This window comes from Colias croceus, chromosome 30 (genome assembly GCF_905220415.1).
Source record: "Colias croceus chromosome 30, ilColCroc2.1".
Lineage (NCBI taxonomy): Eukaryota > Metazoa > Arthropoda > Insecta > Lepidoptera > Pieridae > Colias > Colias croceus.
The window spans coordinates 2,324,880-2,338,270 of NC_059566.1; the positions used below are offsets into that span (position 1 = coordinate 2,324,880).

The 13,391-nt window shown below is 33.7% G+C and overlaps 2 protein-coding genes across 2 annotated transcripts in view; one reads left to right on the top strand and one right to left on the bottom strand.

Moving 5' to 3' along the window:
* Positions 1-12,868, bottom strand: part of LOC123704813 — a 50,776-nt gene extending 37,908 nt beyond the window's left edge. Inside the window, exon 1 of the mRNA XM_045653306.1 lies at positions 12,677-12,868. The gene's annotated coding sequence lies outside the window, so the exon portion shown is untranslated. The remainder of the gene's footprint in view (positions 1-12,676) is intronic.
* LOC123704812 overlaps positions 1-13,391 on the top strand; it is an 89,122-nt gene that overhangs the window by 41,779 nt on the left and 33,952 nt on the right. The gene's annotated exons all lie outside the window — the stretch shown is intronic.

Below are 13,391 nucleotides of genomic sequence, written 5' to 3' on the forward strand. Positions count from 1 at the left end.
AAAAACGCTAATTTCGTCACTGACTCACTGATGATCATCAAAATTCTTAAGGTATTTCCTAATGTCCTAGAAAGCTGAAATTTTGTATGTAAGCTAGTATTAGCACACAAACAACAAAAAAATTATAAAACTTGTAACTTTCATCCCCCAACCCCTTAAACTAGGGAATGGGAGTTTGTATGAGACCTGTAATTTTAAATTAAATTTTGATGACGCTAGAGGTCTAATCTAATAATCTAAAACTTGGTTCCCCTAGATATATATATGCATAGGTACTCCTTGTTAAAAAAAAATTAAAAATTTAACCGACACATAAAATTTTGTTACAAACAACTTACAAAAAGAAATGAAATCCCACCAAAAACATTTTCATGTAAAATGTTGCCAAGACGATCCCATATGACTCGCACTGTCAAAAAGTTATCAGATCTCATGTAGAGCCAAGCTTCTAACACTACACGCCCTAACTCTACAAGGCCTAACTTCACAAACTCTACACCTTAGTCAAAATATGTGGCTTGGCCGTTCGTTACTACAAGAACTATTGTATAACACAAAAGTAATGAACAGTGAATTAATTAATTTTTCACCTTACGCCGATGTGAATGTAGCGAAATGGCCAAGCCACATATTTTGACTAAGGTGTAGAGTTTGTGAAGTTAGGCTTTGTAGAGTTAGGGCGTGTAGTGTTAGAAGCTTGGCTCTACATGAGATCTGATAACTTTTTGACAGTGCGAGTCATATGGGATCGTCTTGGCAACATTTTACATGAAAATGTTTTTGGTGGGATAATGTTTTGAGTATTATATACATATACATATACTAGCTTCCGCCCACGACTTTGTACGTGCATCCCCGTCTTTCCCCGTTCCCGCAAGAATTTCGGGAAATCCTTTCTTAGGGGACGCCTACGATATGACATCTACCTGCATGCCAAATTTCAGCCTGATACATCCAGTGGTTTGGGCTGTGCGTTGATAGATCACTATATCAGTCACCTTTGAGTTTTATATATAAAGATAGATTAAACTGAATAATGTTACAGGAATGTTTCACGTGCTTTTTCACCAATATATGCGAGGATGTGTATCGAGGAATGTGTTTGTAAATAACCAATCATATCGCTGCATTTAGTTTGAAGTTTGAAGCGATACTATTATTTATTACTTACGGTCTTACTAATAAAATGTTACCCATTCGCTTTGCAATGGATTAGTTATTGCAATAACCTGTCTTGTTTTTATGATTGACGTTTCATGTGAGCAAGAGCAGGACACAGCTAGAGGTAGAAAATGGTAGAAAAGAGTAAAGCAGAACGTTTGTCGGGACAGCTATTATTAGTATAGATATATGCATTATCCTGCTGCTCTAGTATGTTGATCCCGGAAAGACGAGACTCGAATAATATATACAACCTTGACGCGCAACGTGGTCTGTGTTTACAAGTATAGTGTAATAATGGTGATGTATTTTTATATAGACTGGGTTTTTGTTTTTCCCGAAGCGATGTTCGAAATGTACTTTTGTTAAGGAAAAGTGTAGTTGAAGATTGCAAGAAAAGTATTTTAATGGATAACGTACTAACACATTATTCATAAGCTTTTTGACGTTTATTGAAGCTTTTGTTAGCTTTTTACTAAGAGCTAGCGCGCAAGAGCAACTTTTGTCTCCGCAACTATTTTGTCTCTCCCATCAACTGTATGGGCTAGTAAGAAAGTGCGCGCACGTAGCGACGCAACTCCCCATACAGTTGATGGGAGAGACAAAATAGTTGCGGAGACAAAAGTTGCTCTTGCGCGCTAGCTCTAACAACCTAAATCCTCGCGTATTAGTGCACTACGTACCCGTATTCTATCGAATTTCATAGATATCTGGTCAGCTGTTTTTGAATAACTAACATTCATACATATTTACAAAATTACGCGTTTATAATATTAGTCGTTAGTAGTATACATAGCATAAAACAAAGTTGCGTTTGCTGTTTGTCCGTCCCTATTGTATGCTTAAATATTTAAAACTGCGCAATGGATTTTGATAGGTTTTTTTATAGATAGAGCTATTCTCGGGGAAGGTTTTAGTATAAAATTCATTAGGTTTTAGATAAAGCGGGCGAAAAGCTAGTTTAATATAAATTTAATCAACGTTTAAAAGCACAAGCTTATTTACATATGTAAATGTTGATACATACATTTTATTGTATATATATAATATAAACAGTATTATGATAACATCAATGTAACGTGTTTCTGCGAATAAAATTATTATTGTTGTAAATAAAAAGCGTTGAGGTAACTTACCCGACTTACGCTTAAAGGAGAGACGTGTTTTTAAAGTATAATATGCTAGCTTACCGCCCGCGGCTTCGGCCGCTTTGTCTAATAATAAATAATATAGTAAATCCTTCCTTTGGAATCACTCTATCTATTAAAAAAACCGAAAATCCGTTGCGTAGTTTTAAAGATAGGGGAGTCCTTTCAGCGAAGCGGAGTAAAATTGGTTTGCAAGATCAAATTTTTCATGTATTTGCAATTACATGACGCTTCTAGAAAAAATAATCAATACACTTCAAGATATTTCCTAAAAAGTGTGCTAATTTGTTACACAACCACGTGTATTTTGGTCGATCATATAAAATCATAAAAATAGGCTAAAATAAAGATCGAAAACGAATTATTTATTAATGAAATTTCTGATTTTGGAAATAATTTTTATATAAGGATATGTATTTTGATGTACTGCAGAAAACGTGCTAAATTTTGGTTTTCTACTGAAGCCCTGTAATTATTAAATACATATTATATCTCAGAACTTAACGTTGCCCAGCGTTTTCTTTACAAACCGCGCTGCCCGCTACCCCGCCAGTCCTGATCAGGCGCTTGCTAACGTAGGACCTGTGTCAAATTATCTCCGCTCGATTTTACGTTTTGAGTAACGATAAATTATTGAAAATGGGTAACAAAACAAACAAAATTCGGAAGAAAGCAGTGTCAGTATCAAAAAAAAGAGTAAACTATAAGAAACGGTATGTAAATTGAGTAATATGATAAAAACGTAGTTACTTGATGACACAGAATAAAAATATCAGTTGGTCATAAAGTTTCACCTCGTATGCTTTTATTTCAAAACGATAAAAGCTGCGTTACTGTGAAATAAGAGTTTAGTTTATAATAATTTGTTTTATATATATAATACTAGTGGTCCGCCCCGGCTTCACCCGTGGTACATATTTCGCAATAAAAGGTAGCCTATGCCCTTTTTCGGGTATCAAAATATCTCTATACCAAATTTCATGCAAATTGGTTCAGTAGTTTAGGCGTGATTGAGTAACAGACAGACAGACAGAGTTACGTTCGCATTTATAATATTAGTATGGATTATTATTACGTAATTGGTGTATTATTTGCATAATTTTGGGGTATTATTATTAATTACAGTTGTTTATTTTAAGGAAAAAAACAATAATGATTATTAGTTAAAAAATAATTGATAATAGTCAAATAATAATGATTATTGACTTATAATAATTATTAATCACTACAGTAAAAGTTCCTTATTGGCGGGGTATATGTTCCATAAAATATATGCCTCGAATACAGAAACCGTGAATACGGAATGGTAATTATTATATGGGATTATAGGTTCTACGTTATACGTTCCTAGGTGACGATTGAGATTTTTTTCGTGTCTCATTTTTTTTAGTTGACATTATAAACTAGGAAGAGTGCAGTAGACGTTACTCGATCACAATTTTTGTAACGAATGTGAAAGACGAAACAATAAAACACGCAAAGCGGCTTTTACTATAAACGGAACTACATTTAAAAATATACTTTATTTATTGAGTTATAAGGTTGCTTCCATTCTGTTTATTTACGCTCCTTCTATGTCTCGTTTCAGCACCATACTATGCCTGATTAAATAAATAGATATTAGATAATAAATACAAGGGGAAGTGGGAGGCGGACACGCGCAGGCTCGCTCGCGCACCCTTCGCACACCTTACTGCCGCCACGTGATCGTAGTGATGTGACTTGACCAACGCTGTACTCGATAGTTTACAAGAAAAACTATATTTTAACATATTAATATTTGACTTTAATATTAAAACTCTTTTAAAAATATATTAAAAATAATTTTGTGTTGTGTTTTGTATCATACACTTTCTAATATTATGAATGCGAATGTATTATAGTGTAAATGTAAAGTATGTAATGTTACGATATTATATTTTAACCGCTAAATTGATTTTTGAAGGTTTTGGTAGGTATAGAATTGATATATATTTATATTGTTTATTATTTCATTTTAAATTATTAATTGATTCTTATTTTTATTTAACATTAAATACTATTATTATTTGATTTATTATTAAAAAATAGTACTAAACCCGATCTTTTATTTTCTTAATTTTAATAGTTAAGAAGTCCACACGTTTTTTCAGATATTTCAATTATACATTTTTTTTAAACTACTTATAATTAATAGAAGACTTTACATTATTATTTAAAATTACATATATTTATACTTTCTTCATACATTTCTCCTTTAATAACATATTGAACAATATATTTTCTTATGTTACATATTTATTTACATAACTTATCGATAGCTCAACACGCAATTGATACCTACCCATCCCTATTTGTCACACACACATTTATATAGTATCTATAGCTCATCTGCCTTCGATGCGCACTAAGCAATTTGTGCAATACACGCGCTCTATACTATTCTAATATTATAATACTCTAAGCTTCTACTGGTAGCAGCAAGTAATATTTATTAGTTACACCAAGTACTTCCATAATTATGTTGTGCTAATTAATAAATTCCTAGTACCTACTTATCTCAGTTTATAAAGTTGTAAATGCTTACTTTATTTACTTTTATATTTACAATCTGACACAAACACTTTTACATTGCTTACATAATAAAAATTGATCACAATTTACTTTTGATATATTTTACACTGTGGCATAGCGCACGTTACGAAAAACAAACGACGCGAGGAGCGCGAGGAGCGCGAGTCACGCGAACGGCCCCCCACACTTCACATCCTAAAATCTTGCCTCGCGTTGAAATACCTCGCGTTAAGCATACAAAGGGACATAGATAGGGACAGAGAAAGTGACTTTGTTTTATGCTATGTAGTGATATCATAAAATTATTGTCGGATCGAATCTCAAAGTGGTTGAACATTAAAAAATATATTAAAAGCCAACAATCATCTTACGGGATTCCCGTTTCCAATAATTACCGGTAGCATGATGTTTTTTTGCACATGTACGTATAATTTATGATTGATGCCGCGATGCCCTTAGTGTGTTGCCCCCGGAAGGCTGCGTACCTTACAACCTTGGCTGTGTATCGTGTGTTGTAGATAATTGTATGTGTAATGGCAGATTGAATAGTGACTAGAATATATAAATAAATTAAAAGTAATGTTAGCTGCAACTGTTTTAAATTGCATTTTTTGCGTTTTTTGGCGCAATAGTAATAATAAAGTCAATTTAATTTTTAACGTATAGGTTTTAAAGAAATTTCTATCCTCGAAGTTAATTCCTTTTTAATTACATTTTACATAATATTATACATTGATACTTTCTTTTTCACATTTATCCAGTAAATTCAAATCACTATAATAATTAATAACAGTATATGTATATAAACAAATGATAAGATAATTTTCAAATAAAGTGTACCAATAAAATGTAATAATTTTGCGTAATATCAAAAATTAATATTGTACAACGTAATATCTATATAATTATAAATATAATAAATTGATTCAATGAAACTAGACATTTGTAACGTTTACTGAATATCATTATTGACTGTAACATTAAAGATAAACGTTTAAGATTGCGTAGATACGTTTGTTAGCAATTTGTAAAACCGTTTGTTTATATTTTGTTAAATATTATTTAAAAGGTTTTTTTTTATTATACGCGAAGTTTTCCACAATTTTGAATATTATTTTTTAAGTGCTACTGCTTATATTTGCGAACTCGTTAGTATAGTATAGACTACTAGATTTCCGCCCGCGGCTTCGCCCGCGTTTGCAAAGGAAAACCCGCATAGTTCCCGTTCCCGTGGGATTTGCGGGATAAAAACTATCCTATGTGTTAATCCAAGTTACCCTCTATATGTGTGCTAAATTTCATTGTAATCGGTTTAGTAGTTTTTACGTGAAAGAGTAACAAACATCCATACATCCATACAAACTTTCGCATTTATAATATTAGTAGGTTAGGGACTATCCTTTTGCTGAATTGTATGCAAATATGTTCAGTAGTTCCAATGGAATAGAGCAACAAACATTCATAAATTTTCATAATATTATAAGGAGGACATAACAGGTGTTATGGTGAGATACCCTGTCTTTTTCTTGAGAGGTTTTCTGTTCGATAGATCGTGTTGAAATAATAAGTATTATGTTATTCAATATTTTTGTATATGTTTTCCTAAAACTTTTGTAACTTTTTATATGTATCATTTAAACAATTATCTGTATTTGCGATTATCGAAAATAGCTGGACCGATTTTGATGCAATTTTAATGCATGTTTTCTATCGATTTTTTTTTTACTAATTTCCTGTTAAATTTAAATTTACGCAAATATTTATAGATTCCCATAGTATTATTTTATATATGTAGTAGATACAAATAAATAAAACTGCCGCAAAGCTGCGCTCGCGCACCTTGACACACAATATAGTTGTGTTTGCATACTAAGTTGTTGTGATTAGTGATTACCGTGGTGGTCATTTGCCGCCAAAATATAACATCTCAGTAATATTGTTTTTTAAGCTATTGCATAGCTTCTATCGCGGGCCTTGAGCGCGGGGACCGAATCGAGAAATTCCGTAACGAAAAACCTCACGCTCCCCACTCCGACGGGCGGAGGTGTGGCTTGAAGGCATAGCATGCAATAGCTTTACCGCGGCAGTCCCCGAGTGCCATACGTATTTTTTTTAAACAATAGAATAATGGGATCACGGGTGGGATCGAACCCGCGTCTTTCGCCATACCGGGGTGACTATTTTTTAAGGAAAAAGAATATGAATTAAAAATAACAATAAATTATAATCTGTTCAGTTGTTAATGAGTTAGAAATGGATGTGGATTGTATAGAAATTGTTCGTTAGTGCCGGATGATGTACGAAGGAGCTGGACGGATTTTGATGGGACAATAGTAACGGCTCCACAGACCGCGCCTTCTGCGCCACCCTCCTCCCACGCACTTCATGCACTTCCAAATCGTCCGGCGCATAACGCGCCATCCCTCCTTTCCTTCCTGCATGCACTCATAGTGCATTCCATCACTCCCACGCCACCCCCGCAAGTCCCGCTCTCCAAAGCTACTCCGGCGCGCCCAGCAGCGCCGCCCCCTACCCCTACACCAATACAAATCCCTTCTGTCGGTACACAAGTACCCAGCCCACTTCCCCACCTATACTCCCACGCGCAATTGGCGCCTCCTTCCCCACCTTCTCGTGTCGCTTCGTCCCAGTCCCCCTCCGTCCCCGGTCATGTTTCAACTCATGGCCGGGCTCGTAAAAGAAAGAGGTCGATTGATTCGTGCGACGCGGAATCAAAGTCTAAAAAATAATAATAAAAAAAAAAAAAAAAAAAAAAATAAGGGCTTTCACGCCCTCCCAAATTCCCGCCCGTGTTGACGGGCGGCGCTACATACCCGCTGCAGGGGGCTTCCCGCCCCGGACAGCGTTCCCCACGCGGCCTCCTCACGGAGGCCGCGCGTGCGAAGATCCCGATTGCAATAGTAACGGTTGAATTAGTGAATGAGTGCAATCCTCATATCAACTCGTTGGTACTATTCGACTTACTGTTAAATCAATGATTATTTATACAAAAAATAGAAATATGTGAAATAAGTTTATTAAAAAAAGTATACGTTTTCTCGACAGAGGAAGTGTGTCAAACTAACCTTATTAAATTATTAAAGACTAGCGGTCCGCCCCGGCTTCGCCCGTGGTACATATTTCGCAATAAAAATTAGTCTATGTTTTTTCTCAGGGTCTAAAGATTGTCTGTGCCAAATTTCATCAAAATCGGTCCAGTAGTTTATGAGCCTATTCATTACAAACAAACAAACAAAGTTTTCCTCTTTATAATATTAGTGTAGATAGTTAAATTTTATTATTTTCTCGACCTAATAAAAGCGTGTTATTATAGCGATCATGACACACTAATTAACTTTAAAAAACCAGTAGTGTATGTTTGTTTACAAAACATATTCAAATTTGCGGTGACGCGCGCCATCTTGGATTATTTCCAGTTAATAAGTAATAATGTATTCATGTTGGTTGTCGATTTTAATAACGATAATGCACTGCGCACGCGTTGGTTGGGTTTTTCACTTAGTAATTATCTAGGTATACTAACATTATAGAGTTGAAGCGTTTGTTTGTTTGAACGCGCTAATCTCAGGAACTATGGGTCCGATTTGAGAAATTGTTTCACTGTTACATAGTCCATTTGTCGAGGAAGGCTATAGGCTATATATCATCACGCTAAGACAAATAGGAGCAGAGAAATGCGAGTAAAACCGTAGTGCACAGCTAGTTTATAATATGAGTATATATTTACATAAGAAAAACCCGCATAGTTCCCGTTCCCGTAGGATTTCCGGGATGAAACCTATCCTATGTGTTTATGCAAGTTACCCTCTATGTATGTGCTTAATTTCATTGTAATCGGTTCTGTAGTATTTGCGTGAAGGAGTAACAAACACACACGCACACACATCCTCACAAACTTTCGCATTTACTTATAATATACTTCACTACATAGTATAAAACAAAGTCGCTTTCTCTGTTCCTATGTCCCTATATGTATGCTTAAATCTTTAAAACTACGCAACGGATTTTGATGTGGTTTTTTTTAATAGATAGAGTGATTCTCGAGGAAGGTTTTAGTATGTAATTAATTAGGTTTTATAGACAAAGCGGGCGAAGCCGCGGGCTGTAAGCTAGTAGATAGATATAGAAATACCCGTCGCAAAAGGAAAAAATCTTCCATCCAATAATAAGTTAATAATCACACAATTTATATGTACATTAATTAATTAGTTTATAGCTGTTTAATAGATACAAGTCTCTCACAATATTAACATAGTCATATAAAGTGTATTTACAACTATTTTTGTAAACCCGTTTTGCATGTGAGTTTAATACTGACATACATACACATATTGATTTTACATATATTTATACATAAGTAGCTGTCAGACCGCGGCTTTGCTCGCGTAGTCTAAAACTTACAAATTATGCCAAAATCTTCCTCGAGAATATCACTACCTATTAAAAAATCGCATCAAAATGCTTTGCGTAGTTTTAAAGATTTAACCATACATAGGGACAGAGAAAAACTTTGTTTTACCCTATGTAGTGATATAACGTTATAAACAAACAAACTCTCGTTTGTATGATCACGCTAATCTCAGGAACTAAGGGACAGATTAAAAAATATTCTTTCTTGATAACTTTTTTAGTTAGTGTTGAAGTACCTAAAAAAAATGTGTGCGTGTACTAGTGTACACACGTAAGAAGTGAAACGTCTTTATGACCTTATTTTTCAAAAAATAATTTACTATATGCAACTTTACAGAAATATGTCGAATCACGCGTGGTAGGGATAAGAATAAGATAGCGCGTAACGGAAAAATGTCACGCATAACGAAAAAATGTTGCACAAAACATAAAAAAAAATTCCAACCCCGATAAAGAAGTTTCACTTCAAAAATTGAGTATGGCAGTTGACTACTGGATATAAAATCATATTATAGCATTATTATCGATCGCCATATCACTACATAGTATAAAACAAAGTCGTTTTCTGTGTCCATATATTCCTATGTATGCTTTACAGCTAGCGCGCAAGAGCAGCTTATGTCTCCGCAACTATTGTGTCTCTCCCATCAACTCTATGGGAAGTTGCGTCGCTACGTGCGCGCACTTTCTTACTAGCCCATAGAGTTGATGGGAGAGACAAAATAGTTGCGGAGACAAAAGTTGCTCTTGCGCGCTAGCTCTAAATCTTTAAAACTGCGCAACGGATTTTGACGCAGTTTTTTTATAGAGTGGTACTCAAGGAAGGTTTTAGTATATTATTTATGTATTAGGTTTTAGATAAAGCGGGCGAAGCCGCGGGCGGAAAGCTAGTTTTCTTATACATCTTGTAAAGGGAAATTATTTTAGTTTATTATTATTCACTTACTAGCGGTCCGCCCCGGCTTCGCCCGTGGTACACATTTACGTTTTCTCTACATAATAACCATTCTCGTTCTTCAAGGAATATAATAAAAAAGAATTAACGAAATCGGTTCAGTTGTTCTCGAGTTATGCGCTTACCAACACATTTTGCGATTCATTTTTGTATTATAGATTTATTATTATTCACTTATTAAATGATATATCAGCTGTTATTTATAATATTATGTATGATTAAGCATAGATAAAAAAAAAACTATACTTGGCTTAAAACTATACATTTATTTAAGTAAATATTGGATGCTTATGCTAAAATTGCCATGTAATTTAAATAGAAATGTAATTAATTATTTATATCTATTTTCGGTTGTTGTTTTTGTATTAGATACTTTTTTACTGAAGATAATGCTAATGTATGGAAAAGTAATATTTTTATATATTTATTAGTGTTCCTTCTTATAATTTGGGATAAAAGCTTCTTAAAATAATTCCTCCGTAAATTAGGATTTATATACATAAATATAAATTCAATATACAATTTTTTTAAATTTTACATTCTAAAATACGAAAAAAATGTGATATACTTAGTCACAATAATTTTGTTATCATTCTATGTAATGAAAACATAGATTACTCAATACGAAAATTAGTAAGTACCTATATTAAAAAGGCTTTCACGGTTTTAAAGAAAACTTTATAAACAAATAAGAAAATTTTAATTAAGAGCAAGATTAATTCTCATACTTATTAATTATACACATTGGTTTTTAATTAATTTTGTATTCGTTTTACCCGACTGTGCAATAAGGAGGGTTTTGTTTTCAAGTGTATGTGTGTACATTTATGTCAGGTAGAATTACTTAAAGATTAAAAGTGTTAGACCGACATTGGGTACAAAACAAGTAATAACTGCGTTAAAAGCAACAGACTTCAAACTTGCACTTGCAAAATTCACAAATACCTACAGACAAAAATGCTCATAAAATAAAAACTACTGGGCCTATCCGAATAAAATTTTTATGGGACCAATTCGACACCATCCCGCATCGAACAAAAAAAGAATTACGTAAATCGGTTCAGAAACCTCGGAGTAATCGGTGTACATACATAAAAAAAAAACATACCGGCCGAATTGATAACCTCCTCCTTTTTTTGAAGTCGGTTAAAAATAAATAAATTGACGATTTTTTTTTCAGATATTTTTTTTTATGTAACCATTGTTTAATAGGTAGATAGGTATATGATCGATCGCGTATTGATAATTTTTTACTCTAATAAATGATTCATAGGTATATAAGAAGGTTATGTCCCGAGTACAATCTATTTAGTATACAATATATTTTCTTTTTTAATAATACTAACTAGCTGATACAGGTAATTTTGCTTTACCATATCATTTATATTATTTCTTAAGTAATTTTTGTGATAGACATTATCACTAGGGGATATAAAATTAAGCTGACAAAAAATTCTCAGACCTAATCAAAATCGAAAGAAAATGTAGACGATCCATTTTCAAATAAACGTAAGTATTTACGTGAAAATATCATAGAGAACGATCGAGCCATTTCAGACGATTTTGGTTACAAACAATGTGACACTATAATTTAACATATATGTACATATGTACATATTTAATATATATTATGATTTATCGATAGTCAATAGAAATAGAGGTGAAGTGTATATTAATGTATTTCTAATTTATTAACAACTGCCTTGATTGATTTAGATTAATATTATTTGCAAGGTTCGTTTAGAGGTCTTATTGTATGAGGTATTTTAAGCTCTTATCCGGTTAATGTTAAACTAGTAGCTTTCCGCCCGCGTTTTCAAAGAAAAACCCGCATAGTTCCCGTTTCCGTGGGATTTCCGGGATAAATCTATCCTGTGTGTTAATCCAAGTTACCCTCTATATGTGTGCTAAATTTCATTGTAATCGGGTCAGTAGTATTTGCGTGAAAGAGTAACAAACTTACCTATACCTCTACATCCATCCTCACAAACTTTCGCATTTATAATATTAGTAGGATAGGATAAGATTATCGATTTATTTATAACGTTTGTTTATTATATAGGTATGTATTGTTAAATTATGTTGATATGGAATTTTATAACTTAAAAAGTTATTTATTTGTCTAGACGTTGAAGTCTTTTCAATGGAAAAACGAGATTTACTCCATAGAGATATTTCTCTGATAAATATTTAGTATTCGTGAATATATTTATACTATATTGAAACAAATCATTATGTATAAGTTGAATTTAATAATATAATGAATAAATTAGTTTTAAATCCGTTGAAAATCGTTAATTTTCCAAAGAAACACACAAGAAAGCACTTAAGGTATCTCAATACTTCGACGTAACTTGTGACAGTTTAATCAAAGGCTAAGTATGCAAAATCGACAGTAAACATTTGTAAATAAAAGCAATCAACTGACCAATATTGAAATCACAACGTTGCGTTCAACAAAATATCACACAATTATCGATCACAACACACCAAAAATTCGACACCACCGTACCGTAGTAAATACACTACAGGAATTTTAATATGTACCAAAATTACGGACAGTTAGTTACCGGGAAGCAACCGTTAACTAAGATACGTGGACACGTCCACGCGCTGTCACGGTCGCGCTTAGACTGAATGTCGGCGCGCGCGCAGGTGATTTTTACACGGATCAATGGTGGACCGCGTCATGCGATAGCGGCTAGAGCTTTTTCGGTTATCGATTTTCCGGTGTTGATAATTTTTGTCTTATCGTGTAAACTATAAAGTCATGATTTGAGAATGTTTCGCGTTGGGAAATTGTTAGGATGTGAGTGTCAGGTTTCGTGGAAATGTTAGGTTGTATAGATAAATGGGCTAGTTTTATTGCTACATGAATGCACTAGCTTTCCGCCCGCGGCTTCGCCCGCGTTTTCAAAGATAAACCATAGTTCCTGTTCTCGTGATAAAATCTATCCTGTGTTAATTCAAATATCTATATGTGTGCCAAATTTCATTGTAATCGGTTCAGTAGTATTTGCGTCTGTGATATTTTCAGGAGTTGTAATAAAACGAACTATTCGGTGCCACGTTTTATTTCAAAAAGGGAGGATACAACAAAGGCGCGCGTACAGATAACAAATATTTTATCTACAGTCTATGCA